The sequence below is a fragment of the Pristiophorus japonicus genome, chromosome 5 (genome assembly GCF_044704955.1).
Source record: "Pristiophorus japonicus isolate sPriJap1 chromosome 5, sPriJap1.hap1, whole genome shotgun sequence".
NCBI lineage: Eukaryota > Metazoa > Chordata > Chondrichthyes > Pristiophoridae > Pristiophorus > Pristiophorus japonicus.
Window position 1 is genome coordinate 64,134,065 of NC_091981.1, and position 27,094 is coordinate 64,161,158.

General features: G+C 46.1%; 1 protein-coding gene across 8 annotated transcripts in view; it reads right to left on the reverse strand.

Annotated features, from left to right (window-relative positions):
• The window catches only part of atxn1a (ataxin 1a), a 399,635-nt gene that overhangs the window by 237,377 nt on the left and 135,164 nt on the right, over positions 1 to 27,094 (reverse strand). For 6 of the 8 annotated variants that reach the window (XM_070880691.1, XM_070880690.1, XM_070880682.1 and 3 more), the window contains one exon: positions 17,736 to 17,888. The exons of the other annotated variants lie outside the window; for them this stretch is intronic. The gene's annotated coding sequence lies outside the window, so the exon portion shown is untranslated. The remainder of the gene's footprint in view (positions 1 to 17,735; positions 17,889 to 27,094) is intronic. 8 annotated transcript variants of the gene reach the window in all.

A 27,094-nucleotide genomic window follows, 5' to 3' on the forward strand; every position in this document is an offset into this window, starting at 1 on the left:
AAAAGATCTTGCATATTGGACTGTTGCAGGATGTATGAGTTACTGCAGCTCTAAGGATCGTGGCATTAATGGGGAAGGTGATCAGGTTGATGTGCCACACAAACCTCCAGCTGAGTCGCAGTATTACAGCAAATTCAGTAAGCATTTACCAGGGTAACCACATGCCTTTCATTCACTACTTCCTTATCATATCTAGGTAGTTAGTACTGAAGCAGTAGACATTGTCCCATCAGTGTCTGATGCCAGGGGCTCTTAGGGTTTATAAAGTCTGCTCTCTTTCAGCCTCCACCTTCTATGCCTCTGTACGACAACAACATCAACTTGCAGTTATATAGCACCTTTAACGTAGTAAAAGTTTCAAGGCACTTCACAGGACCTCACAGAGCCGATCCAAATTGGAACGGCATTTGCCAAGATACGGCGCCATGAAACCCGACGATCATTGTCTCAGGATTCTGTCCATACTTTTTCTGTGAAGACACGTGTAGTCAGTTCTCATGGACTATGGGGCGGCCGCACTTTGGAACAGCTTAACCGTGGGAGCCGGTTATTGATCAGAGAAAGTAAACACGTTCCTTTTATGGGCACAGAATACACCGAACCTCACTGCAGAAAATGACATCAGCATTAACTGGGGTTGCTCCAACAAACACGGTCACCCGAAACCATCAGGAATTCACAGCCAAACACAGCTGGACTACTCAGATGATGGGGATGGGATGGGGATAGGGGAATTCTCTGCTGGAGGCTGCTACTTTTACATCTGCCTTTTCCATCAAGCCTTTAGCCCATAATAAGCGGCTATTCCTACTTTCCCAAGCACTGCAAACCAGGAAGAAGGGAGATATGCAATATACTGCTTGCTGGTATATATTTATGTTTTAGGTCAACTTAAAAAAAATTAAAATTCACACATTTAACAATTGTATATTTATTTAATATAAATGTTTATTTTTAAGTAAACAAATGTTCACTTCCAAAGGTTTTTTTTAAAGCCTTAAAAATGTCCAACGTTTTTGAAACTAAAGCCAAGGGGAAGACAGCGATGTGTTGCAGCTTTGCGAAAGGTGGACAAACGGATCGCCCCTCAATGTTTCAGAACTTTCCTGATCTCTAGACAGTGAGTGTCTTAGTGAACTTCTTCAGAGATTTTATTTCTGTTTAACTTTTCAATTCATGCGGTGTAATGTAGACAAAGGTGAGCCGTGGATGTATAACCCAAGATGACTGGAAATGTTGATGTGAATGATGAGTGTCTGGTTAAAGCTGAACAATACCAAGGTGGGAGGGGGAAGAAAGAACTTTTTAAATCTCAAATTAGGCCACAGTTCTTCTACAAGCGTTTTTGCTCCCATGGAAAGTGGTTTTGGGTGCACTTCATGAAAAAGTGGTGGTATAACTCAAGAGTTAATTGAGGGTACTAAAGGCGTGAGGCATGAGTTTCTCACCACCTCCCAACAAATTTGGAAACAAAGTTATTGCTAATATCTGCTGTAATAATAAGAAAACTTAACAGAACAAGTTATTTGGTTCATCGAGTATTTTCCTTCCACCAACAATATCCAGTCTTTTTGTTTGGGGGATGAGGCTCCTGCGATTCAAATGGATTAATAAGGGACAGCCAGCATGGATTTGTTAAAGGCAAATTGTGTCTGACTAACCTGATTTACTTCTTTGATGAAGTAACAGAGAGGGTTGATGAAGGCAGTGTAGTAGATGTATATATGTACTTTCAAAAGGCATTTGATGAGGTACCGCACAACAGAATTATTCAGAAAATAGAAGCACATGATAAAAGGGATGGTGGTAACTTGGGTACATAATTGGCTACAGGATAGGAGGTAGAGAGTGATGATGAACAGACGTTTTTCTGACGGAGAGAAGAATGCGGTGGAGACCCGCAGGGGTTGGTATTAGGACCATTGCTTTACTTGTTATATGATCTGGACTTGGATATAGGGAGTACAATTTTGAATTTTGCAGCTGATACAAAACATAAAAACATAGAAAATAGGTGCAGGAGTAGGCCATTTGGCCCTTCGGGCCTGCACCACTATTCAATATGATCATGGCTGATCATGCAACTTCAGTACCTCATTCCTGCTTTCCCTCCATACCCCTTGATCCCTTTAGCCACATCTAAAGGGCCTTAGTAAGGGCCACATCTAACTCCCTTTTGAATATATCTAACGAACTGGTCTCAACAACTTTCTGTGGTAGAGAATTCCACAGGTTCACAATTCTCTGAGTGAAGACGTTTTTCCTCATCTTGGTCCTAAATGGCTTACCCCCTATCCTTAGACTGTGACCCCTGGTTCTGGACTTCCCCAACATTGGGAACATTCTTCCTACATCTAACCTGTTTTCTATGTTTCTATGAGATCCACTCTCATTCTTCCAAATTACAGTGAATATAAGCCTAGTCGATCCAGTCTTTCTTCATATGTCAGTCCTGCCATCCCGGGAATCAGTCTGGTGAACCTTCACTACACTCCCTCAATAGCAAGAATGTGTTTCACTAAGGCCCTGTACAACTGCAGTAAGACCTCTCTGCTCCTGTACTCAAATCCTTTCACTGAAGGCCAACATGCCATTTGCCTTCTTCACTGCCTGGTGTACCTGCATGCCACCTTTCAATGACTGATGTACCATGACACCCAGGTCTCGTTGCCAAATCTGTCACCATTCAGATAATAATCTGCCTTTCTGTTTTTGCCAGCAAAGTGGATAACCTCATATTTATCTACATTATACTGCATCTGCCATTCACCTAACCTGTCCAAGTCCCCCTGCAGCCTCTTAGCATCCTCCTCACAGCTCACACTGCCACCCAGCTTAGTGTCATCTGCAAACTTGGAGATAATACATTCAATTCCTTCATCAAAATCATTAATGTATATTGTAAATAGCTGGGATCCCAGCATTGAATCTTGCGGTACCCCATTAGTCATTGCCTGCCATTCTGAAAAGTACCTGTTTATTCCTACTCTTCGCTTCCTGTCTGCCAACCAGTTCTCTATCCACGTCAATGCATTACCCCCAATACCATGTGCTTTACTTTTGCACACTGATCTCTTGTTGGGACCTTGTCAAAAGCCTTTTGAAAGTCCAAATACACCACATCCCTGGTTCTCCCTTGTCCACTCTACTTGTTACATCCTCAAAAAATTCTAGAAGATTTGTCAAGCATGATTTCCCTTTCATAAATTCATGCTGACTTGGACCGATCCTGTCACTGCTTTCCAAATGCACTGCTATTTCATCCTTAATAATTGATTCCAACATTTTCTCCACTATCGATGTCAGGCTAACCGGTCTATAATTTCCTGTTTTCTCTCTCCCTCTTTTTTTAAAAAAAAGTGGGGTTACATTAGCTACCTTCCAATTGATCCAGAGTCTATAGAATGTTGGAAAATAACCACCAATGCATCCACTATTTCTAGGGCCACTTCCTTAAGTACTCTTCGATGTAGACTATCAGGCCCTGGGGATTTATCGGCCATCAATCCCATCAATTTCACTAACACCATTTCCTGACTAATAAGGATTTCCTTTAGTTCCTCCTCCTCAATAGACCCTCTGTCCACTAGTATTTGTGTCTTCCTTAGTGAAGACAGAACCAAACTATTTGTTCAATGGTCTGTCATTTCTTTGTTCCCCATTATAAATTCACCTGATTCTGACTGCAAGACCTACATTTGTCTTCACTAATCTTTTTCCCTTCACATATCTATAAGAAGCTTTTGCAGTCAGTTTTTATGTTCCCTGCAAGCTTACTCTCATACTCTCTTTTCCCCCTCCTAATTAAACCCTTAGTCCTCCTCTGCTGAATTCTAAATTTCTTTCAATCCTCAGGTTTGCTGTTTTTTCTGGCCAATTTATATGCCTCTTCCTTGGATTTAATACTATCTCTAATTTCCCTTGTTAGCCATGGTTGAGTCACCGTCCCCGTTTTATTTTTACCCCAGACAGGGATGTACAATTGTTGAAGTTCATCCTTGTGATTTTTAAATGTCTGCCATTGCCTATCCACTATCAACCCTTTAAGTATCATTCGCCAGTCTCTATTCGCCAATTCACGTCTCATACCACTGAAGTTACTGTTCTTTAAGTTCAGAACTCTAGTCTCTGAATTAACTGTGTCACTATCCAACTTAATGAAGAATTCTACCATATTATGGTCACTCTTCCCCAAGGGGCCTTGCACAACAAGATTGCTAATTAATCCCCTTTCGTTACACAGTCTAGGATGGCCAGCTCTCTAGTTGGTTCCTTGACATTTTGGTCTAGAAAACCATCCCTTATACACTCCAGGAAATCCGCCTCCACTGTATTGCTACCAGTTTGGTTAGCCCAATCTATATGTAGATTAAAGTCATCCATAATAACTGCTATACCTTTATTGCACGCATCCCTAATTTCCTGTTTGTTGCCATCCCCAACCTCATTACTACTGTTTGGTGGTCTGTACACAACTCCCACTAGCGTTTTCTGCCCTTTGGTGTTCTGCAGCTCTACCCATACAGATTCCACATCATCCAAGCTAATGTCCCTCCTTACTATTGCGTTAATCTCCTCTTTAACCAGTAACGTTACCCCACCTCCTTTTCCTTTCTGTCTATCCTTCCTGAGTATTGACTACCCCTGGATGTTGAGTTCCCAGCCTTGGTCACCCTGGGGCCATGTCTCCGTAATCCCAATTACATCATATCCGTTAAAGGGCTATCTGCATAGTTAATTCATCCACCTTATTACGAATGCTCCTCACAGTGAGACACAGCCTTCAGGCTTGTTTTTTTAACACTCTTTGTCCTTTTAGAATTATGTTGTAATGTGGTTTTTGCCTTTGATTTCTCTGCCCTCCACTTTTCCTTATCTCCTTTCTCGCTTTTGCTTCTGCCCCCATTTTACTTCCCTCTGCCTCTCTGCATAACTTGGCAATGTAGTAAATAGTGAGCAGGATAGTAGCAGAGGAGAGGTAGAATGGGATGTGAGGGGAGGGGTAGAATAGGATGAGAGAGGAGGAGTAGAATGGGATGTGCAAGGCGAGGTAGAATGGGATGTGCGAGGAGAGGTAGAATGTGACTTTGCTAATAACTGCTATGTGTTAGCTTCAGTGCCTCTATTGTTCTGGCCAATCTGCTGTTAACACCTCACATGGGCTGTTGCTGACTCATCTGCTTCTTCCTACTCCCCCATTGTCCTGACTAATCTCCAATATTAGCATTTCCTAATCGGACACTGACCTCGAGATGTTATGATTAACATTGATGGGACACCCAACAGAGCAAATTCTAACATGAGACACGTGTAATGCCGTTTTTTTTTATAAGAGCTGTACCCTGTTAGAGATTAAAGAAAACCACTATTGAGGTTTATAAACCAAAAAAGGGCAATTGATTTCATAATTTTTAAGAATATATCTGATTGCCTTATGATGTGAGACAGTAAGGTGGCAATATGGCATTATTGTAGATATGCTTTTAAGTGGTTGCTATCGTTGTAAAATTTGCCCATGGACAAAATGGTCATGATCAAAGGAGTTCATGGCTAGCTCAGTACAAAAAAAAAATCAGAGAAAACATTGGTGATGGGTGAATGGGACTTGATGTGACATAGGATATGGGCAGCAGTTTTGGATGAATAAGTACAAACATAGGGAATATTGCTCATGAATAATCTATATTTGCTGAACTATTATTATTTAAATCCAGTTCAAAATAACAATCGGCAACTGCTGGTGTATTTAAGCAGAGCTTACAATGATTATCACCCAATTATTACAAGAGTGCAGTCTGATATTCTAAACACAGACACTTCACCTCTTTGCGCCTGAATCAGATCCAGAGGGACCAATAATTCAACAACAACGGCTCAGTTAGGTTTAACAAGCTGGGTACTGGTAAAAGAAATCCCAGTCTGGATTTTAGTTTATGCTAGAGGCAACAGCATAAACGCCACTCTACCAAACTCGGAAAAGCTGACAACTTACAAATAAAAAGCATATAACAGAAAAACAGTTCTGCATAAAGGCCTATCACCAAAACCAATATTTTACGGTGAATGAGTAAGTTACATTTATTTTTCTCACATTGGATTTCAGGATTTTTATTGATGTTTTGGAATCACATTCTGCAATTCATTTTGTTTTCTGTGAAAACAAAAACGCAATGGCCTTGGGTATGTCATATAAAAAAAGTAGGCACAATGGGAGTGCAGTCGGACATGAACTTGTCACGACTTAAGCTGCAGCTATACCCAGTATTCCATCAGTTGTATTCTAAGAAAAAAAAATTGAAGTACACAAGAGAGTAATTCTTGCAGTGATTAATTTAGAAATTTATGAATGAGCTCTGGTAGTGCAACATTTATTTTCGGGGGGGGGGGTGGTTCTGGGGGTTTGGCCTCAGGAGCATTTAATTTTTGATACTTTTGGTGCACTTTTCCAGTCATTTGAAGTGTCCTGAGATTATTTTCCGTGTCTTTTTTTTCTGTTCTTATGCTATACTTTCTTGTTTCCATATAACTAAGATATTTTTGTCTTATTGTTGAAATTAAATCAGATTGTGCATTTTTACCATCTTGTAGTCCCATTCTTTCAACCATTGATCTAATCCCTGATCTATGCCATGGCACTTGCAATCATTACATTAGAAAACTCAACTACTTCAAAATAAACATGCAATTAATTTCCTTCAGAAAGCTCTGCGTGATGAAGAATAGCATGAGTTACCGGAACGCAGTTACCACCTGTAAAACTGTATTACAGCACAAGTCACAACCTTAAGGTGAGGAGCAAACAAAATCTGGGGGAAAAAAATAAAGCTAAAACTGTACAAGCAAGGTATCTGAAAAGTAACAGCTTATAACAGGATCTAATCATCACCTCGGATTAGTACCCAATTATTACAATAGTGCAGTCTAATAATTATGAATACAGACACTTCACCTCTTTGCACCTGTATGAGATTCAGAGGGAGCAAATTAGAAAAAAAAGATGTAGCAATTTTGCAAATAGCTGTATGCCACAAATAGAAGCATTTACACATACAACCCTGTATCTTTTCCAATGTATTGCAATGTTGTGAAGGAATCTAGTTTCTAGCATTGCAACTGAACGGTAATTATTGCTTGACCTTCACCCAGTACATTGTTAACAGTCTACATTCATGTCATGATATCATACAATTAATTCATCAGCCCCACAGGTGAGTTTACACTTGAAAAAAACATGCATAGTAGATAGGGGTACAATACTGGACATGTGACGAGTGATCGGGGTGGAGGAGCGATGAGGGATCGTGGCTGAGATTTGGTGGGTGATCGTGGCGAAGGTTCTGCGAATGTTTTGTGGCGGAGGAGCGGTGAGGGACCGTGGCGGAGGTGCAGCGAGAAATTGTGGCGGAGGTGCGGCGAATGAGGGTATGGGGCCCAGAAGAGCCGAGGGCCCGGGGCAGCACGGGCCTGTCTACACTGCGATATGTGTGCGCACTAGGTCCATGCAGCAGAGCAGGTCTCCAGTCGTCCTGGTTAACTCTTGCCTCTGGATAAAGGCCTAGCTCTGTCAAGCATATGGTGGCTGATGTGCAACGGTCACCACACATTAAAAAAATCCACGCACAGGCATCTTCCACCCCCTCAATTGGAGTTCAGGACTGGAACATCGGGTCCTTTATTGAAACATCTGTGAACTCATGTGGAAGCAAGTCATCCTCGTTTGAGGGACCGCCTATAATGATGATGACAACACTGGGAGCATGGGAGTGCTGAATATTCCCTATTGTATGTAATTTTCTGAAGGATAGTGGCTCATAAGGAATTTTGTTTTTGATGAGGGCACATAGCACTTAAATTTTTTTCCCAAATTATTGTTCTCTCCCTTCCACTACACTTTTGAGGTCTTGCAGGTCCTAATCCAATTATTTCCAAGAGGAAATATAAATAACAAACCACTAAATAAGAAAATGTTTTAAAGGCACATCTGAGTTATCTGTTAGTATTTGGGCCCTTTCTCAATACTTTTTACCTGTGTTCACCACAAAAAGCAGCTTCCATAGACAGGCCCACACTTCCTATGAACTGAAACTTAACAATACGTGTGCAGTGAATGGGCATATTTCAAATGGGTGCTAAGTGCCTGGAGCGCTGCTCAGGTGCTCCAGTCATATTATGGGACTTTGTCCTAATTTAAATAAAATTCAGAGCCTTACTAAGACATGCTCAAAATGCTGGGACACATATTATCAGCACTGTGTCAATGAGACAGTGACTGATAACATGAGGCAATGCATAACAGCTTTCAAGTTCCACAAACCATATTATCGGTCCCAAAGGGTCCTTTTTCAGAGACCGTTTAATGTGTCTTGCAAATCTTTGACACAGAAACATAGAAACATAGAAAATAGGTGCAGGAGTAGGCCATTCGGCCCTTCTAGCCTGCACCGCCATTCAATGAGTTCATGGCTGAACATTCAACTTCAGTACCCCATTCCTGCTTTCTCGCCATACCCCTTGATCCCCCTAGCAGTAAGGACCTCATCTATAGAAACATAGAAAATAGGAGAAACATAGAAAATAGGCACGGGCACTGTGGTGTCCCTGCACCGTACTACAAACTCACACGAGGCATGTACTGCAGACACAGTCACTACATGACCTTAACTTTTATTCCCAGGACCAAGGAGTCCTGACCCTGGGTAGGACCTCCCCTTTTATACCCGGAAACCCAGGTGAGGAATGTCTCCCACAAGTTCACCCCTTGTGGTCAGGGTGTGCATTTCTAGGGTATAAGTACAGTGTACAGGAGTTGCATGAAGGTTACAGTTACATTAAGATTACCGTTGCATGATGGTTACATACATGACATCACCTCCCCCCTTACGTCTTTTTGTGTCAAACGTTAAGTCTTTCAGGTGGTCGACGCTCTCTCGTGGAACGCCGCAGTTGTGGCTCTGGTGGCTGAGCCTCGGCATGCGTCTCTGTCACCTGAGGTGATTCCGGCCTGTCCGGGCTGGCCGCAGGGACTGTGCATGCTGTGGATTGTCCTCGTTGCTCATCCACTGGCAGTGATGTGGGTGACATCTCATGCTCTTCAGGTTCCTCCGTGTCTATGCTGAACCTTTTCTTTACTTGGTCCAAGTGTTTGCGGCATATCTGCCCATTGTTTAGTCTGACCACTATGACCCTATTCCCTTCTTTGCCAATTACTGTGCCCTCAAGCAACTTGGGTCCCAAAGCATGGTTAAGAACAAATACCGGGTCATCCATTTCTATACACCTCCCCCTTGAGTTTCGATCATGGAACTCGGTTTGGGACTGGCGCTTGCCCTCAACAATGTCTGCCAGGGCTGGGTGAATGAGGGACAGCCGTGTCTTGAGCGTGCGTTTCATGAGGAGTTCCGCTGGTGGACTCCCGTGAGCGAGTGCGGGCGGGACCTGTAGGCCAGCAGGAGGCGCAATAGACGGTACTGAAGGGAGGGTCCTTGGATGCGTAGCATGCCCTATTTTATGACTTGGACCGCACGTTCCACCTGGCCATTGGAAGCCGGCTTGAACGGCGCTGTCCGGACGTGTTTAATACCATTGCCCGACATAAATTCCTGGAATTCATGGCTGGTGAAGCACGGGCCATTGTCGCTGACCAGGATGCCCGGCAAGCCGTGGGTCTCGAAAACCGTACGCAGACTCTCCACGGTGATGGATGTCAGGCACGAGTTCAATATGATGCACTCGATCCATTTCTAGTATGCATCGACAACGATCAGGAACATTTTCCCCATGAACAGGCCCGCATATCTACGTGAATACGTGACCATGGCCTGGTGGGCCAGGGCCACGGGCTGAGTGGGGCCTCCCTGGGGGCATTGCCCAGCTGGGTACACGTCGTGCACCTGTGAACCCAGTGTTCCAGGTCTGAGTCAATCCCCGACCACCATACATGTGACCGGGCAATGGACTTCATTGACACGATGCCAGGGTACTCGCTGTGGAGTTCCCTGATGAACGCTTCCCTTCCTTTCTGGGGCATGACTACCCGGCTGCCCCATAGCAGGCAGTCGGCTTGGATGGAGAGCTCATCCATCCGTCTCTGAAACGGACTGACCTCCTCGGGGCACGCCGTGTGTGCGGGCGCCCAGTCCCCAGTCCCCAGTCAGAACACATTTTTTTATCATGGATAGGAGGGGATCTGTCTTGGTCCAGAGTTTGATCTGGCGGGCTGTGATGGGGGAGCCTGCGGTGTCAAAAGCCTCAATGGCCATGACCATCTCAGCGCTTTTCTCCGCTGCCCCCTCAGTGGTGGTCAGTGGGAGCCTGCTGAGCGCGTCAGCGCAATTTTCGGTGCCTGGCCGATGCCGTATGGTGTAGTCATACGTAGCCAGTGTGAGGGTCCATTGCTGTAAGCAAGCTGACGCATTGGCATTGACAGCCTTGCTGTCAGACAACAGGGATGTTAACGGCTTGTGGTCCGTCTCTAGCTCGAACCGTCTACCGAAAAGGTACTGGTGCATCTTTTTCACACCGTAAACACAAGCGAGTGCTTCCTTTTCGACCATGCCCTATCCACGCTCTGCCTGGGAGAGTGACCTGGAGGCAGAAGCCACCGGTTGGAATCGGCCGTCGTCATTAACCTGCTGTAATCAACACCCAACCCCGTAGGACGATGCGTCGCACATTAAAACCAGTTTTTTACAGGGGTCATACAAAGTCAATAGTTAGAACACAGCAGGTTCCTCGCCTTATTGAAAGCCCGTTCTTGACAGTCCCCCCAAAGCCATTCACAACCTTTACGCAGGAGCATATGTAACGGCTCCAACAATGTGCTTAAGTTCGGCAGAAAGTTCCCGAAATAGTTCAAAAGTCCCAAGAATGATCACAACTCTGACATGTTGCCGGGCCTGGGCGCCCGGCGGATCGCCTCCGTTTTTGATTCAGTGGGCCGGATCACGTCTATGGCAACCCTCCTGCCCAAAAACTCGATCTCTGGGGCCAAAAACACACACTTGGCCTTTTTCAGCCGCAAGCCTACCCGGTCCAGTAGACGTAGCACCCCCTCCAGGTTGTGGAGGTGTTCCTCGGTGTCTCAACCCGTTAGAAGGATGTCGTCTTAGAATACGATTGTTCCAGGAATGGACTTGAGTAAGCTTTCCATGTTCCGCTGAAAGATAGCTGCCGCCGAACGAATGCCAAACGGACACCTGTTGTAGATAAATAATCCCTTGTGCGTCATGATGGTGGTCAGAAGCTTGGATTCTTCAGCCAGTTCCTGAGTCATGTAGGCCGAAGTGAGGTCCAGCTTCGTGAACAGCTTGCCACCTGCCAGCGTGGCAAAAAGGTCCTCCGCTCTCAGGAGCGGGTATTGATCTTGCAGCGACACTCGGTTGATGGTGGCCGAGTTCGGTTGTAGTCGCCACAAATACTGACCGAGCCATCTGCTTTAAGGACAGGAACGATGGGACTTGCCCAGTCACTGAATACAACTGCCGAAATTATGCCCTCTCTGAGCAGCCTGTCCAATTCACTTTCAATTTTCTCAAGCATCACATACGGCACTGCTCTGGCTTTGTGGTGCACTGGTCTGGCATCCGGAGTGATGCGTATCACTACTTTAGTGCCCTTGAACGTTCCGACACCGGGTTGAAACAGTGACCCGAATTTTTGTAGGACCTGTGAGCATGAACTTCGCTCCACTGATGAAATGGTGTGCACATCCCCCCCAGTTCCAATTAATCTCGGCTAGCCAACTCCTCCCCAAGAGCGCAGGGCCATTTCCCGGGACGATCCAGAGTGGCAGCCGGTTCTGTGATCCATTATGTGTTACCACCAAGTTTGCACTGCCTAGCAATGGGATGATCTCTTTGGTGTACGTCCGTAGCTGCGTGTCAATGCATTCCAGTTTGGGCCTGCTAGCTCTGTGTGGCCATAGTCTCTCAAATTGTTGGGCGCTCATAAGTGACTGGCTAGCTCCCGTATCCAGCTCCATGCGCACCGGGATGCCATTCAATAAAACTTTCATCATCATGGGTGGCGTTTTAGTGTGTGAGCTGTGGACGTCAGCCACGTGAACCCGCTGAACTTCAGCATCCATGGCTTTTCCCCAGGCATCATCCTGCATTGCAGACCCCTCATCTGGTTCCTCTGTCTCGCAGATTAGCCTCGCCACAGCCTTTTTGCACATCCTGGCCAAGTGTCCACTGATGTTACAAATCCTACAGGTATATTGCTGGAACCTGCAGCTTTTCGCAGTATGTCTACCCCCGCATCTCCAGCATGAGCTGAGATTGTAGTTAACAAAAGGATTGTTACCAGGCATTCCTCTCTGATTGCCCATTTGGTTGTTTCTAAGCACTCTGATGGTGGGTGTTAATGGTCCCATCGTGGGACGCATTGTTCCTCGAGATGGCGTGAATTGCCGATCCCCTTTCCATTGTCCCTGTTGCGGGCCCATCCTAGAGTCTGTTGCTGCCTGGGCAGTTTTGAAATGCCCTTGCCTGTCTGCGGGGTCCCTAGCCGCGTTCACAATGTTAACTCCCTGGTCCATCGCCATGTTGGGACCAGGGCTGCGCGTGTAAATTAGCATGGTCTTCTCTTCCCCTGCCATGAAGGTCTGAGCTATCAATGCCACCCCTTCTAAAGTCAAGTCCTTGGCCTCTATGAGCTTCCTGAAAATCCCAGCATGATTAATGCCCTCAATGAAAAAGTCCATTAACATCTCTCCCCTGCCAAGCGCCGCAAGTCCGCAATGAAGTCCGAGATGTATTGTCCCTCCCGACGCCGGTGTGTGTAGAACCGGTGCCGGGCCATGTGTACACTACTCGCCGGCTTGAGATGCTCACTGATCAGCTGGCTGAGCTCTTCAAAGGACTTGTCCGCTGGCTTTTGGGGTGCGAGCAGGTCTTTCATCAACACATACGTCTGTGGTCCGCAGCTGGTCAGTAGATGCGTCCTCCGCTTGTCAGCCGCTGTCGCTCCCAGCCAATCCTTCATGACAAAGCTCTGCTGGAGTCTTTCCACGAAGTCATCCCAGTCCTCACCCACACAGTAACGTTCCTCTGTGCTACCGGTTGCCATCCTTGTGGTTCGGTGATTCCCGTTTCTCAGCGTCAAATGTGGTGTTCCTGCACCTTACTACAAACTCACACGAGGCATGTACTGCAGACACAGTCACTACGTGACCTTAACCTTTATTCCCAGGACCAAGGAGTGCTGACCCTGGGTGGGACCTCCCCTTTTATACCTGGAAACCCAGGTGAGGAGTGTCTCCCACAAGCTCACCCCCTGTGGTCAGGGTGTGTATTTCTAGGGTATAAGTACAGTGTACAGAAGTTGCATGAAGGTTACAGTTACATGAAGATTACCGTTGCATGATGGTTACATACATGACAGGCACACAAGCTGCATGGCGTTCGTTCCACCCCAGTAACTTGAACACGTGGTTCAAACAAACGAACAAAAGATTAGCAGCTATTGGAAAGTCTTCATGCCAAAAGTGCCCTTTCGTCTTATAGGTGTTAATTATGAGCCAACAATTGCTTTCCTAGCAGGATAGCCCCAAAAGATCAACTATTAAAGATAACTGCTCTCTCTTTTTCAGTGGCAAACAAAGGAAGAAACATGATAATCAATAGCTTTTATTTAGTTTATTCTAGTTGCAAGATGCTTGGGTAGGATTTTTGTATGGCTTAGTTTTAGTTTGTTGTGAACATAGGACATAGAAACATAGAAAATAGGTGCAGGCGTAGGCCATTTGGCCCTTCGAGCCTGCACCACCATTCAATATGATCATGGCTGATCATGCAACTTCAATACCCCGTTCCTGCTTTCTTTCCATACCCCTTGATCCCTTTAGCCGTAAGGGCCACATCTAACTCCCTTTTGAATATATCTAACGAACTGGCCTCAACAACTTTCTGTGGTAGAGAATTCCACAGGTTCACAATTCTCTGAGTGAAGAAGTTTCTCCTCATCTCGGTCCTAAATGGCTTACCCCTTATCCTTAGACTGTGACCCCTGGTTCTGGACTTGCCCAACATCGGGAACATTCTTCCTGCATCTAACCTGTCCAGTCCCGTCAGAATGTTATATGTTTCTATGCGATCCCCTCTCATTCTTCTAAATTCCAGTGAATATTGGCCTAGTTGATCCAGTCTTTCTTCATATGTCAGTCCTGCCATCCCGGAATAGATAGGCTAAGTGAGTGGGCAGAAATTTGGCAGACGGAGTATAATGTTGGAAAATGTGAGGTCATGCACTTTGGCAGAAAAAAATTAAAGAGCAAGTTAATATTTAAATGAAGAAAGATTGCAAAGTGCTGCAGTACAGCGGGACCTGGGGGTACTTGTGCATGAAACAAAAGGGGATGGAGTATAAAAGCAGGGAAGTCTTGCTACAATTGTACATGGTATTAGTGAGGCCACACCTGGAATACTGCATGCAGTTTTGGTTTCCATTTTTACGAAAGGATATACTTGATTTGGAAACAGTTCAGAGATTTACAAGGTTGATTCCAGAGATGAGGGGGTTGACATGAGGAAAGGTTGAGTAGGTTGGGCCTCTACTCATTGGAATTCAGAAGAATGAGAGGTGATCTTATCGAAACATATACGATTATGAGGGGGCTTGACGAGGTGGATGCAGAGAGGATGTTTCCATTGATAGGGCATAATCTTAGAATAAAGGGCCGCCCATTTAAAACTGAAATGAGGAGAAATTTCTTCTCTGAAGGTTGTGGATCTGTGGAATCCGCTGCCTCAGAGAGCTGTGGAAACTGGGACATGGAATACATTTAAGACAGAAATAGATAGTTTCTTAAACGAAAAGGGAATAAGGGGTGATGGAGAGCGGGCAGGGAAGTGGACCCGAATCCATGATCGGATCAACCATGATCGTATTAAATGGTGGAGCAGGCTCTAGGGGCCATATGGCCTTCTCCTGCTCCTATTTCTTATGTTCTTATACATTTTTCCATGGTTCTACAGTGTAATGTCATTGATTTATTTTGTAATTGTTGCTGCTCAAGGCCATTTCTGACGAGGAAATTGCCTGGAATACAGCTGAGTGCGTTTACCAGTGGTGATGCGAGCGTGCAGCTGTGTGATTCATTTTGAACTGGCTCACAGTAAAATAAAGCAGTTACCCCGCATGTTATTTCCAATACACAAATAAATCGAGATTAATAGCAAGCATGTGCTGGGGCACATAAGCCATATAAAATGGGCTGTTTTCCTAAATTAACTGAGATCGTAATAAGGGTGATGGACTCTTCCACCCACAGAAACAAGGACTGACGCATCAGAACAGATATGTACCAGAGAAGGAATAAGACTGCAGAATTTGTTGCTTTGGTATTTTTGCTTGAAAGTAAAAGAATTGCTCAGATTTTTTTTTTCAATTCACACAATGTGCTGCCTGTTTCTGGTTTACTATTGTGCAAGTGTGTGGAAGCAAGTCATTCTCAACTCAGAGACTGCCTAAGAAGAGAAGATTGTGCAAGTACTGACATTCTTCTACTAACTCACCCAGGTGGCCGTTCATCACATCTGAATACTGAATGTTGACAGATTATTCAACCATTGGTAGTTGCACACCGAACTGTCTTGATGATCAATCAGAGCCAGGCTGATAGTCCTCTTGCGAGCCTCAGATGATGTGATCTAAGGTAGCACCCTTATTGTCACTCCAGCTAAAACCAATTAACTCCGGGTTCATGCCTGGTACTTTCCTGAACAGTATGGGTCAGTTCCATATCAGGCAGTGGATCTATTCAATGCACCACCAAGGAAGCCTCAGGACTGACATTTGTAATCACAAAATGATTAATCATACAACATTGAAAAATTGATCATATCCCACAATGGTGGTTAGATATGGACATCAGAATTTTTTTTTGATCAGTTAAAGATCTTTAGATACAAAAAGGGCTGTTCTGTTTTCAAAGATCAAACACATGAATGCATTTTCTCATCATATCCCTCAATCCTTTCTCTCCAGAAACGCATCCATTTGTGGCTTGGAACCATTTATACTCTGCTTTAATGGCTTTCCCTATAACTAATCTGTCAATTCTATTAACCATTGGGTGAAAAAAAGTCTATTTCTCCAACTCCCAACTTCCTAACAACTTGTGTTGCCCAATATTTAGACTAATCATCATACTGAACAATTTACCTGAATCAACTTTGAATCAAGTTTTTAAATAATCTTTTTAAAAAAATCAAGTATGTACCCTGAAGTCTGCTCTTTTACAAATGAGAGATGGCCCAACTTTAACCTTGTTACTTAAAATCTTGAGTTATCTTTATTGCTAACTTCTGTACCTTCTGTACCTTCTCAAGGGCCAATTTGCATACAGCAAAGTCTCACCAATACCAATGTGATAATAATCCAATAATCTGTTTTAGTGATATTAATTGAGGGATAAATATTGTCCAGGAAACCAAAAGAACTCCCCTGCTCCTTTCCGAGTAGTCCCATCGGATCTTTTACCTCTGCATGCAGCATCATGGTTTAATGTTTCATCCAAATGACAACACCACTGAAGTGTCAGCCTATATTATGTGCTCAAGACTTGAACCCACAACCTACTGACTCAGGCGAGAGTGCTACCACTGAGCCATGCCTGTACTCAAAGTTTCAATCCAGATAAAAAGTGAAGGGAAAAGTCACTTCCCCAGATGGAAAGGTTTAAACATATAACATTAGCGCAGGCTGGTTTTGTGTTTTTATTACGGCTAGGCACGGTGCTGATGATAATAGATTTATTTATTCACTATAATCTCTCGGGTGGTGAAATTCCTACATGGACTAATTTTAATGAAAAATTTAATGTGACTTTTAGACAAGGAAGTATCACTTTATGTACTTGTACCAGGAGTTTCACAACCTACATCTCTTTTCATATCACCATACTGTACCTCATCATAGGCAGTCTAAACATGAGTCCTTAGGTAGCTGAACAGTCCAATATGAGAACCACAGTGCCTGTCACAGATGGGGCAGATAGTTGTTGAGGGAAAAGGTGGGTGGGACTGGTTTGCCGCATGCACTTTCTGCTGGCAGCACTGGATTTCTGCATGCTCTCGGCGATGAGACTCGAGGTGCTCGGCGCCCTCCCAGATGCACTTCCTCCACTTAGGGTGGTCTTTGGCCCACTGTACCACTGCTCCAGTTGGCTCTTTGCTCCATACTGATACTGAATTGCCTCTACCACTTATTGGCCCAATTACTTAACAACTTGCAATTATATAGCAACACTTAACATAGAAAAATGTCCCAAGGCACTTCACAAAAAAGTAATCCCACAATAAATTAGTTATAGTTTTTGGAATTGGTGGCATTGTTCCCATGTCCCATTGTTTTAAATGTTTTAATCATCTGTAAACTTGAAGATGTTGCTTGCTTTACTCCTCCAAATCTATACAATTAAAAGCCCCACATGGAGCAGATGATGCATTAGGATGGTACATTAAATCTATCTAGTAGAAAACAAGACTTATGCTTTTTTTATTGATTCTTCAACTAAAGAATGTAACCGTAATGATTTGCTGAAATATAAATCAGGAAAGATTCCACAGAAAAGCAATCAATTCAAATGTTGCAATTTGAATCAATCACATTACTGTTTTTTTTCTCAAACTGGTTCCTGCTGTCATATTGGATTTCGGACCTGGCTGAATATGTATTGGTAACAAAGGAAAAACAAAGAATAAAATAACTGATGCAAAAATCATTAAACTTACCCATAAAATTAATCCTTTAATGTTAGAAATTCCTGCAAGAAATTTATTGTCCCTCTTTCCGTGGTCTCGGTTTCAAGTTCTGCTTCAGTCCCAGAGTTGTAAATTTCACTTTAGTCTTGGGTGTTGGGGATTTCCAGCTCCTGTGGACAAGTTCTGTTTTTGAGAGAAAGAGGTATTATGGAATTGTCATAAAAACAGAAAATGCTGGAAATACTCAGCAGGTCAAGCAACATCTATGGAGAAACAGAGTTCCAGGTGGATGACCTTTCATCAGAACAGGAAGTTGTCATGTTCAGCATGCTGTTGTGGAACTACAATGCCCATAGTGCATCACAAAATACACATGACAACCAGGTAGGAAATGATTCTTCATCTGTGTCAGCTTCTGTGGACAAATTCTATGTGAGAAAGTGGTGCATCAGGCGAGTTGCTATTTTCTCTTTGCTCCTGTGGAACATAGGGCCCAAATCTCCCCAACCTCTTTTTTCCAGCACACTTACCCGAGGTGCGCCAACTTTCTGCTCCTAAAACGGCGCCGAAAATGTAGCTCCTTATTCTCCCCGCTCCGTGGACTGTCCTAGGACTTGGCATGGCGTGGCAATCACAGTGGGGGGCATAGCTACAACCCTGTACCGAAAACTGTGCCGGCAGCTGTGCGCATGCGCAGTAGTTCCTCGCCCTCCGAGCGCGTTCCGGTGCTCGCCGTCCCCATCCCTGGCCAAAGGGACAACCCGATGTTCGCCGCCCCTATCCCGGCCGAGTGGCTTGCTGCACAGGCCGGCCGCTGCCTTACCACGCTCACTCCAGTTCAGTGTGTGCCAATGGAAGCTTGCCGGGGAGCTCGGGGGAGCAGGAGCAGGAACTGGAGGAGCCCGGGGGAGCAGGAACTGAAGTAGGAGCTGGAGGAGCCCGGGGGAGCAGGAGCTGGAGGAGCCCAGGGGAGCAGGAACTGGAGGAGCCTGGGGGAGCAGGAACTGGAGCAGGAGCTGGAGGAGCCTGGGGGAGCAGGAACTGGAGGAGCCCGGGAGAGCAGGAACTGGAGGAGCCCGGGGGAGCAGGAACTGGAGCAGGAGCTGGAGGAGCCTGGGGGAGCAGGAACTGGAGGAGCCCGGGGGAGCAGGAACTGGAGGAGCCCGGGGGAGCAGGAACTGGAGCAGGAGCTGGAGGAGCCCGGGGGAGCAGGAAGCTGGAGGCGCCCGGGGGAGCAGGAGCTGGAGGAGCCCGGGGAGCAGGAACCGGACCCGGGCCCCAGCTCGTTGTACAGACACCCGGTCCACTTCATCCTTGATGCACTCGACTCTGTCGCTGAGCTGCCGGAGTCTGGCCATGTTCCAGAAGTTGAGCCGCCAGACTGCCTCTTCCCTCTGTGGGCGCAGAACCTGTGGCTTAGTGTGAGATGTCCACCACTCTGACCCAAGCAGTGATCTGCTGGAGGTTCTCCAGTAACTGGTTGGTCTTCCTGCTCAGAGCCTCGATCGCCACGTCTTCCGCCTTCCCCTCCTTGGTCACCCGGGCAGCCTTTAGTTGATTGTTTTCATCCTTGAGTTGTTTGACAGAGTGTCGGAGAGCCTTGATATGCTGCAGCAGTAACGGCGAGTCCCTGATCTGCACTGGGCTGGAACCCCCGTGTTATGTATGCATCCTTGTATTGTTATATGATGTGTGTAACACTGATTGTACCTTACACTGTACACATCATATCTGTACACCAGAGGGTGCTGCTGCTGGAGACCTAAGGATTACCTGCACACTGCAGGTAACCCAGAATAAAAGGGAGCTCACCTCTTGGTGTCCTCACTCGAGGAGCTGCAAATAAAGGACTACAGTCTACACAATTTAAGTACCATACCCTGCCTCGTGGAGTCATTACCAAAGGTGCCTACATACACAATAACTTGCAACGAGGTCACGAACTACACACTCAGCATGTCGAATCTCAGCAACTTTCAGCAATTCACTGATGGGGAAAATTGGGACGCTTTTGTAGAAAGATTGGAACATTTCTTCATAGCCAACGACCTGGATGGGGGACACCGGCGACACAACTGAAAAAGCGCAGGGCCTTCCTGCTTAGCAGTTGTGGGCCCACCATCCATTATCTCGTCAGGGACTTACTAGCCCCGGAGAAGACAACCACCAAGAGCTATGAGGGACTTGTAACACTAATACAGGAGCAACTAAAACCAAAAGAAAGCATCCTCACACCAGGCACCTGAAGGCCAAGAAATTACTAAGTATGCTGCACATTTAAGAAGTCTGGCTGCACCATGTGATTTTGGTGACCACATTAATGAAGCACTAAGGGACATGTTGGTCATCGGAATCGGCCACGAAGGCCTCCTACACAAATTGCTCTCTGCGGACATCACAGTCAAAATGCAGAAAATTTAGAAATAAGAAGTGAGACATAGAGTATGAGAGGAAACTTGCTGGGAACATAAAAACTGACTGCAAAAGCTTCTATAGAGATGTGAAGAGAAAAAGATTAGTGAAAAGAAACATAGGTCCCTTGCAGTCGGATTCAGGTGAATTTATAATGGGGAACAAAGAAATGACGGACCAGTTAAACAAATACTTTGGTTCTGTCTTCATGAAGGAAGACACAAATAACCTTCCGGATATACTCAGGAACCGAGGGTCTAGTGAGAAGGAGGAACGGAAGGAAATCCTTATTAGGTGGAAATTTTGTTCGGGAAATTGATGGGATTGAAGGCCGATAATTCCCCGGGGCCAGAGTACTTAAAGAAGTGGCCCTAAAAATAGTGGATGCATTGGTGATCATTTTCCAACAGTCTATCAACTCTGGATCAGTTCCTATCGACTGAAGGGTAGCTAATGTCACACCATTTTTTAAGAAAGGAGGGAGAGAGAAAAAGGGTAATTATAGACCGGTTCGCCTGACATCAATAGTAGGGAAAATGTTGGAATCAATTATTAAAGCTGAAATAGCAGCACATTTGGAAAGCAGTGACGGGATCGGTCTAAGTCAGCATGGATTTATGAAAGGGAAATCCTGCTTGACAAATCTTCTAGAATTTTTTGAGGATGTAACTAGTAGAGTGGACAAGGGAGAACCCGTGGATGTGTATTTGGACTTTCAAAAGGCTTTTGACAAGGTCCCACACAAGAGATTGGTGTGCAAAATTAAAGCACATGGTATTGGGGGTAATGTACTGACGTGGATCGAGAATTGGTTGGCAGACAGGAAGCAGAGAGTCGGGATAAACGGGTCCTTTTCAGAATGGCAGGCAGTGACTAGTGGGGTGCCACAGGGATCAGTGCTGGGACCCCAGCTATTTACAATATACATTAATGATTTGGTGAGGGAATTGAGTGTAATATCTCCAAGTTTGCAGATGACACGAAGCTGGGTGGCGGTGTGAGCTGTGATGAGGACGCAAAAAGGCTGCAGGGTGACTTGGACAGGTTAGGTGAGTGGGCAAACGCGTGGCAGATGCAGTATAATGTGGATAAATGTGAGGTTATCCACTTTGGTGGCAAAAACACGAAGACAGAATATTATCTGAATGGCAGCAGATTAGGAAAAGGGGAGGTGCAATGAGACCTGGGAAGGACGTTCTTCCTATTGAGGGAGTGCAGCGAAGGTTCACCAGACTGATTCCCGGGATGGCAGGACTGACATGAGGAGAGACTGGATCGACTGGGCCTGTATTCACTGGAGTTTAGAAGGATGAGAGAGGATTTCATAGAAACATATAAAATTCTGACGGACTGGACAGGTTAAATGCAGGAAGAATGTTCCCTATGTTTGGGAAGTCCAGAACCAGGGGACATAGTCTAAGGATAAGGGGTAAGCCATTTAGGACTGAGATGAGGAGAAACTTCTTCACTCAGAGAGTTGTTAACCTGTGGAATTCCTTACCGCAGAGAGTTGTTGATGCCAGTTCATTGGATATATTCAAGATGGAGTTAGATAATGGCCCTTACGGCTAAAGGGATCAAGGGGTATGGAGAGAAAGCAGGAAAGGGGTACTGAGGTGAATGATCAGCCATGATCTTATTGAATGGTGGTGCAGTCTCGAAGGGCCGAATGGCCTACTCCAGCACCTATTTTCTATGTTTCTATGTTTCTATAGGAGGGGCCAAAGATAGATCCAGAGATAATGATGCGGGAGTGGGAAGTGAAGCCGTTGCAGGTGATTCTCCGACTACCACTGGATGGATAGGAATGGAACCAGGTAAGGGCAAGTTCATCCCGCTGGACAACGGAGGAAATTCGTCGGAAGAGGATGATGTGGTTTACCGTGTTAAAGATTGCAGACAGGTCGACAAGGATGAAGAGGGATAGTTTACCATGGTCACAGTCACATAGGATGTCATTTGTGACTTTGATAAAGTCTGTTTCAGTGCCTTGGCATGGGCGGAAACCTGATTGGAGGGGTTCAAACATGGAGTTGCGGGGAAGATGAACCTGGATTTGGGAGTCGACAACTTGTTCAAGGACTTTGCGGGAGGACAGGGAGGTTGAAGATGGGGCAGTAGTTTGCAAGGACGGGGGGTTCAGTGTATTTTTTGGAGGAGGGGATGATGGCGGCAGATTCCACATTCGCCACTCCTCAGATAATGAAGCAATCCATGCCTGCAAGCATCAAGACCTGGACAATATCCAGCCTTGAGCTATTATGTGGCAAGTGCTACACAAGTGCCAGGCAATGACCATCCCCAACAAGCCATCTCCCATTACATTGCCGAATCCTCACCATCAACATCCTGGGGGTCACCATTGGCGGAAACTTAGCTGAACCAGCCACATAAATACTGTGGCTGTAAGAGCAGATCAGAGGCTGGGTATTCTGCAGCGAGTGCACCTTACTTCAAAACCTTTCTTCCGTCTACAAGGCAGAAGTCAGGAGTTTGATGGAATACTCTGCACTTGCTTGGATGAATGCAGCTCCAATAACACTCAAGAAGCTCAACACCACCCAGGACAAAGCAGCCCATCCACCACCTTAAATATTCATTCCTTCCACCACTGGCACACCATGGCTGCAGTGTGTACCATCTACAAGATAAACTGCAGCAAATCGCCAAGACTTCTTCGACAGCACCTCCCAAACCCGCGACCTCTATCACCTAGAAGGACATGGGCATCAGGTGCATGGGAACACCACCACCTCCAAGTTCCCCTCAAAGTCACACACCATCCTGGCTTGGAAATATATCACCATTCCTTCATCATAGCTGGATCAAAATGCTGGAACTCCTTCCCTAACTGTGGGAGTACCTTCGCGTCATGGACTGCAGCGGTTCAAGAAGACGGCTCAAGACCACCTTCTCAATGGCAATTAGGGATGGGCAATTGACAGTAACGCCCACATCCTATGAATGAATTTTTTTTTTTAATTGAAGGGGAGGGGGATAGTATCTGAGGAGAGGGAACCGTTAACAATAACAGCTAACATGGGGGCCAGGGTGGGAAGATTGGCAACGAGTAACAGATCTCGAACTTTCACGCAGTTATGACTGCCGTTGGTATTTTTGAGAAATTTGTTGAGGGTGATAATTAGGAAGCCTTCGTTGAGCGTCTTGACCAGTACTTCGTGGCCAACGAGCTAGAAACCACGATCAAGTGCAAGGCGATTCTCCTCACTGTTTGCGGGTCCACGATATATGGCCTCATCAAAAATCTGCTAGCACCGATGAAACCAACGAACAAGACATATGAAGACATGTGCACACTGGTTCGGGAACACCTCAAGCTGAAGGAGAGCATCTTGATGGCCAGGTATCGCTTTTATACGCACCACCGCTCCGAGGGCGAGGACGTGGCGAGCTATATCGCCGACCTAAGATTCCTTGCGGGACCATGCGTAATTGCTGGGTTTTTGGGGGAAATGTTGCCGGACTTTTTCGTGCTTGGAATCGGCCATGAGGTCATTCTTCACAAACTGCTGTCTGCCGAATCCCTAGATCTGAGCAAGGCCATCACGATAGCCCAGCCTTTTATGTCCATGAACGATAACACTAAACAGATATCATTGCAGCATCGGAACTCACCGGCAAATACTGTGCATAAAATAACGCTTTCAGCAGGCAGAACTGTACATGGCAGGGCCTACACGCCCACAGAGGCCAGACCTAGGATGACTCAGAGTCCGCCGTGGGGCGTGAATGCGAATCCATTAGCACCATGTTGGCGCTGCGGGGGTAATCATCGAGCCCATCAATGTCGATTCAAGCACGACGTGTGCAAGGGCTGTGGAACAATGGGGCACCTCCAGCGAATGTGCAGACGTGCTGCAACTCACCACGTGGCAGAGTCGGCAGAAGACGACCGATCCAGTGCGGATCACGCTGAACGACTAAGAGAGGCAACTCAACCCGAGGCTGAAGAGGACGTGTATGGGGTACACACCTTCACCACCAAAAGCCCTCTGATAATGTTGAAAGTCAAATTGAACGGCATTCCAGTTTTCATGGAATTGGACACGGGGGTGAACCAGAAGGCTTTTGAAACTGTGGGGCAACAAGGCACAAAGGCCACACCAAGCTGCGCACTTACACCAAAGAGCTCATTCCAGTCATTGACAATGAAGGTATCGTATGATGGAGCTGTGCACGATTTACCACTATGGATTATAACAGGCGATGGCCCAACGCTGCTCGGCAGAAGCTGGCTAGGAAAGATCCGATGGAACTGGGACGACATCAAAGCACTGTCTTTGGAGGAAGACGCCTCATGCGCCCAAGTGCTAAATAAATTCCTGTCGTTATTCGCGCCAGGCATCGGCAACTTCACAGGCGCCAAAGTGCAGATCCATCTAGTCCCTGATGCACGACCCGTTCATCACAAGGCCCGAGCGGTTCCATACATGATGCGCGAGAAAGTCGAGATCGAGCTGGACAGACTTCAGCAAGAGGGGATCATATCGCCAGTCGAGTTCAACGAGTGGGCCAGTCCAATTGTTCCGGTGTTGAAGAGTGATGGGACGGTCATAATCTGAGGGAACTACAAGGTAACGATCAACCGAGTCTCGTTATAGGAACAGTACACACTATCAAAGCGGATGACCTATTTGCAACGCTAGCAGGGGAAAAGTCGTTCACCAAGCTGGATCTAACTTCTGCTTATATGACACAGGAGCTTGCTGAACCTTCAAAAAGATTGGCGTGCATCAACACGCACAGAGCACTGTTCATATGCCCCTTTGGAATTCCTTCGGCGACGGCCATCTTCCAGAGGAACATGGAGTGTCTGCTGAAATCGGTTCCGCGCACCGTGGTGTTCCAAGACGACATCTTGATCACTGGCTGCCACACCACCGAACGTTTGCACAACCTGGAAGAGGTTCTCAAGCGACTGGACAGAGTGGGACTCAGGTTGAAACGCTCCAAGTGTGTTTTCCTGGTGCCAGAGGTCGAGTTTCTGGGGAGAAAGATTGCGACGGATGGCATCAGACCCACGGAGGCCATCAAGAATGCACCCAGACCACAGAATGTGACGGAGCTGCATTCATTCCTGGGATTCCTCATCTATTTGGTAACTTTCTACCGGGGTTGAGCACTTTGCTGGAACCATTGCATTTATTGCAACGCAAGGGGGACGACTGGATTTGGGGTAAAGCTCAAGAGACAGCCTTTAACAAGGCCAGAAACCTGCTATGTTCCAACAAGTTACTTGTATTGTATGACCCGTGTAAACGTTTAGTACTAGCTTGTGATGCATCTTTGTACGGGGTCGGTTGTGTGTTACAGCAAGCCAATGGGTCAGGCAAACTGCAATCGGTTGCATATGCGTCCAGAAGCTTATCTAAGGCTGAAAGAACCTACAGTATGGTTGAGAAAGAAGCATTAGCATGCATATACGGGGTTAAGAAAATGCACCAATACCTATTGTTCGAGCTCGAAACCGACCACAAGCCGCTCAATTTCATTGTTCTCAGAAAGCAAAGGCATTAACACCAATGCTTTGTCCCACATCCGAAGATGGGCACTAACGTTATCTGCATATGATTATGTAATCCGCCACAGATCAGGCACGGAGAATTGTGCGGATGCCCTCAGTCGGGTACCATTGCCTACCACCAGGGTGGAAATGGCGCAACCCACAGACTTGCTCCTTGGAATGGATGCTTTTGAGAGCGAGGGGTCACCCATCAGAGCTCGCCAGATCAGGACCTGGACTAGCCAGGATGCCGTGCTATCATTAGTAAAAAGCTATGGCCTCAATGGGAACTGGTCGGCAGTCCCAGGAGAAATGCAAGACGAAATTAAGCCGTTCCACCGACGCAAGGACGAAATGTCCATTCATTCGGACTGCCTACTATGGGGGAATTGTGTAATTTTGCCAAAAAATGGCAGGAAAACGTTTATACGCGACATTCACAGTACCCACCCAGGCATAGTCATGATGAAGGCCATCGCCAGGTCGCACGTTTGATGGCCTGGCATTGACTCTGGATTGGAGTCATGCGTACACCAATGCAACACTTGCTCACAGTTGAGCAATGCACCAAGGGAGGCCCCACTGGTGGTCATGGCCCTCCAAACCGTGGTCAAGGGTCCACGTAGATTTGCTGGCCCCTTTCTAGGAAAAATGTTCCTAGTAGCAGTGGGCGCTTACTCTAAATGGATCGAATGTACAATAATGTCATCATGTACGTCCACTGCCACCATTGAAAGCCTCTAGGCCATGTTCGCCACCCACGGTTTGCCCGACATCCTTGTTAGTGACAATGGACCATACTTCACCAGCTCGGAATTCAACAAGTTCATGACCCGCAATGACATCAAGCATGTCAGGTCTGCGCCGTTTAAGCCCACATCCAATGGTCAAGCGGAACAAGCAGTCCAAACCATCAAGCAGAGCTTGAAACGCGTGATGGACTGTTCCCTGCAGACCAGGCTATCTTGGATTCTGCTCAGCCACCACACGCAACCCCAATGACTTACCGGGATTCCCCCTGCAGAATTGCTAATGAAGAGAGCACTCAAAACCAGACTCTCCTTAGTCCACCCAGATCTCAATGATCATGTAGAAACCCGGCGTCACCGGCATAACATGTACCATGATCGCGTGGCTGTATCACACGACATTGAAGTTAATGACCCTGTGTTTGTTCTTAATTACGGTCATGGACCCAAATGGGTTGCTGGCACTGTGTTAGCCAAGGAGGGGAATAGAGTATTTGTTGTCAAACTTTTGAACGGACAAATGTGCAGAAAGCACTTGGATCAGACCAAACTGCGGTTCACTGACAACCAAGAACAGTTTTAAGAGGACATTATCATCATTGATCCACCCACACACACCCAACCAGCAATTGATGGTGAACCATGACAATGAAGCCACCATGCCCGACAGTCCGATCAGACCAGCCACACCACAGCGCAGCAAT